The 4,103-nt window shown below is 44.7% G+C and overlaps 1 pseudogene; it reads right to left on the reverse strand.

Annotated features, from left to right (window-relative positions):
* Positions 1 to 2,916: 2,916 nt before the first annotated feature.
* LOC148936236 (large subunit ribosomal RNA) lies at positions 2,917 to 3,820 on the reverse strand (annotated as a pseudogene; the record flags this gene model as incomplete).
* Between the last annotated feature and the right edge of the window lie 283 nt (positions 3,821 to 4,103).

Here is a 4,103-nt window from a genome sequence, read left to right on the forward strand (position 1 = left end):
AGTGATCATCCGAGTGTTTCTCTCTCGCTCGCGAGTGATGTCTTTACTCGTGTTTTCGCAGGCGTCGCATCCGCATCCTGCGTTTACCCGCATCGCCTAGTTCCGTCGTTTTATTCGCGCTTATAATTGTGCCGTCAATTTCCGCGTGCGCTCCGTTTTACTCGCGCCCGTGTTCCGTTTTGCTAGCACTCGTGTGCCGTCTCGTTTTCCGTCCGTGTCGCGTCTCATTCTAGTTTGCGTTTTCCGAGCATTTCGCGAGCGTCTTGCGTGCACACGCACCTTGCGTTTCAGGTGCTCCGCCTTTCTTTTGCGAGCGACATATATTTTAGTGCATTCTTTCTTTTCTTTATTCTTTGCGTTTTCTCGTCTCTAGTATTTAGTTCTCGAACGTTCTTCCGTGTCCGCGGTGCCCTTGCTGGCATTGTACGTCTTCGATCTCTTTGTTCTGTGTTATTAGTTTTTAAGCGTTGTAAATATCGCGTCTTTGTTCGGTTAACATTGTGACTTTGACACGTTCTAGATTTAACGATTGTATGCTCAAGAATAAACGTGACCGAGTCAGAACTTCGCGAGACGTTGCTGGCGACGGTCGGATAACAAAATCGTGGCGCGACTTAGTTTTTCTGCCTACTCCTGTCTTTCAAACCTCTCACGGACTCGAGCCTGCCTTCCTCGGCAAGGTGCCAGCATAGCCTTACTGGCAGAGCAATAAATCCGCTACAAGCTAACAGAGAGGAGCCGTCGTGGTCGTGCAGACTAAATGTCGGATTGGTAGACGAGGGATCCCGAGTTCAAATCCAGTCGGTCTCCGTTAATTTTTTCCGAATCTAACAGATATCTTTCAATCTCAGAAGTGGGATTCAGCTCATGTTACCTCAGAGAGGATACAGCCTATGTTACCTGACAGGGAGAATTCAGTCGTTTGTGTGTTGTTCGAAATGAACCAAGTCGTGGAGTTAAAATACTCCAATGTCGTGTCGATCGTTCAAAAGTGAACGGAAAAAGTCGTGGAGTTAAAATACTCCAATGTCGTGTCGATCGTTCAAAAGTGAACGGAAAAAGTCGGGGAGTAAGGTACTCCAATATCGTGTTGATCGTTCAAAAAGTGAACAAATTCGGGAGCAGAAGCTCCAAGTTTTGGATAAAATTCCGATAGATGAAGACTCGATACATTCGGGACGAATGTAATGCCAGAATGGCCGAGCTGTAAGAATTAGACGACCGTAAGTGGTCATGAAAGAGATTCGGAATATAAACAGCTAACAGAGAAGAGTCATCGTGGTCATGCAGACTAAGTGTCGGATTGGTAGACGAGGGATCCCGAGTTCAAATCCAGTCGGTCTCCGTTAATTTTTTCCGAATCTAATAGATATCTTTCAGTATTTTATTTCATCCGCTTTGCAAATTTTTTTAAAACTCCAAACATCAAATATTATTTATTTTTTATAGTCATATTTTATAGTCATATTGAAAATTGTAAATAAAATATTGCCTGCACATTACGATTAAACAATGAAAGAAAAATATGTAACACAACATAATAATACATAACATGTTGTAACACAACATATAATACACAACATAATTAAAATTCTCCTCCTTTTCTTCCTCTTTCTTTTCTTTTTCTTCTTTCGTTCCTTCCTTCTCCTCGTCCTCTTCCACACCTTTTTCCTCAATTGTTATAAGAGTTTGACAATTGGAACAAGAACGTCATGAAACGTTCCTGTTGCCGTCTAGCACTAGCTCGTCGTCCTCTTGGCTTTCGTTTTATAAAAATAAAATAATAGATAATATTAATAGTTCATATATTTTATCACGTGCGAACGAGCGTGCGTGCGTGCGTGCGAGAGAGAGCGAGAGAAAACGATAGCGAGAGAGTGAGAGAGCAAGAGTGAGAGAGAGCGAGAGAGAGAGGCACCTGTTGTGGTGATGACGACGGCGGCAGAGACAGCGACGATAGGGCCAGCGGAGGCAGGGCTAGCAGCGGCAGGGCCAGCGGCGGCAGGGCCAGCGGTGGCAGGGTCAGCGATGACGGAGGCAGGAAAAAGATTGTCCTCCTCTTCTAATATCATTTCTTCGAAGTTTAAAATCTAAAAAAATAAGATATATTAAAATATATGAAAATTTTTTAATATTAAAACAAAATAATGTTATATGATTATTACTTACATCTTGCTGGTTCTCTATTTTCAAATTAAATGAAAGTTGAATATAACAGTGCTATCACCCATATAATTTTTTTGTCATTGTTACTGTCTTTTGATAGTATTACTACTATATTATATTACCACTATCCGAGATTTGTATTTCTCTATATTCTTGTTGCACTAAAAACTTTAGTATAGATGGTTTCACGTTTTAAAAATGATATAGATAACATAATTATTATTACTAATCGTGTTCTAAAGCATGAAAAAGATTCACGCGGAATCAGATTGATTGTAATACAAGTGAAACTTTTAATAAACATATATATGGTGTAAGTCCCTAGTCAGGATCTATAATAGATGATGTAACGATACGCCTCCCGCGTACCGTTCTAGTCATAAGTGCGATCGGACTCCGCACCCACTACCGAACACACCGACCGACCCGAGATATTGAACGCACCGATCGTTGCGCGTGCAACCGAATATGCACTCTCCACGTGCGTGTCAAATACCGCCGACGACCCGCGCTATTTTGTTAGTTAAAAATAACCCCGCCAGGTACCTAAGTCTACAGACGATTCCGAGTCTCGACATCGAACTTGCGAAACTCATGTTCGACCGTTGGACGCCATGCCATCGTATCGGTGGGATCCCGACGACGGGCGATGGCGCCATACGGCAAACCGGGCTCGTGCGACGACCGGCCCGTGGATCGGCCGCCTAGTAGTGTCACATTGTTTTGAGCCTTTCGATTCACGAGACTCCTAGAGATATCATTGCCACCTTTGATTAGGCGGATACGGCCTTAGAGGCGTTCAGGCATAATCCCACGGATGGTAGCTTCGCACCACCGGCCGCTCGACCGAGTGCGTGAACCAAATGTCCGAACCTGCGGTTCCTCTCGTACTGAGCAGGATTACTATCGCAATGACTAGTCATCAGTAGGGCAAAACTAACCTGTCTCACGACGGTCTAAACCCAGCTCACGTTCCCTGTTGGCGGGTGAACAATCCGACGCTTGGCGAATTCTGCTTCGCAATGATAGGAAGAGCCGACATCGAAGGATCAAAAAGCGACGTCGCTATGAACGCTTGGCCGCCACAAGTCAGTTATCCCTATGATAACTTTTCTGACACCTCTTGCTGAAAACTCTTCAAGCCAAAAGGATCGATAGGCCGTGCTTTCGCAATCTCTATGCGTACTGAACATCGAGATCAAGCCAGCTTTTGCCCTTTTGCGTTTCTGTCCTCGCTGAGCTGGCCTTAGGACACCTGCGTTATTCTTTGACAGATGTACCGCCCCAGTCAAACTCCCCGCCTGGCAGTGTCCTCGAATCGGATCACGCGGGAGTATTAACGGCGATCGGCCGAAGCTTCACGCCACTCTGACACGCTTAGCTCTAGAACACCGTGACCGCCGGAGCACGAAGCCCTCGGGGCACGCGCTCCGCCCAACCGAGTAAGTAAGGAAACGATGAAAGTAGTAGTATTTTACCGGCGATGTTGCCATCTCCCACTTATGCTACACCTCTCATGTCTACTTACAGTGCCAGACTAGAGTCAAGCTCAACAGGATCTTCTTTCCCCGCTAATTTTTCCAAGCCCGTTCCCTTGGCAGTGGTTTCGCTAGATAGTAGATAGGGACAGTTGTTGTTTGAGCACGTCTCCCCAGGGAAACGCACCCCTGCGTCCTCGCCCATATGGACATCGAGAGAATGGGACCATCATCTCTCTGGAGTACCGGTCATGGGGATTCGAGAGAATACATGTATATATGTATATTGTAATATACGTATATATATGTATTATTGTATTGTTGACATGTTATTCTAAATATGTTATTTGCGATAAATATCATCACATGCCTCGGTAGTCGAAAGGATAAGATGCCTACCCGGTAAGGAGATCCATGTTTGATTCCTGGATGAGGTGGTATTTTTTCGCAAAATAATTT

This window comes from Pogonomyrmex barbatus, unplaced genomic scaffold (assembly GCF_055798465.1).
Source record: "Pogonomyrmex barbatus isolate J1 unplaced genomic scaffold, ASM5579846v1 scaffold26, whole genome shotgun sequence".
Taxonomy (NCBI): Eukaryota; Metazoa; Arthropoda; class Insecta; order Hymenoptera; family Formicidae; genus Pogonomyrmex; species Pogonomyrmex barbatus.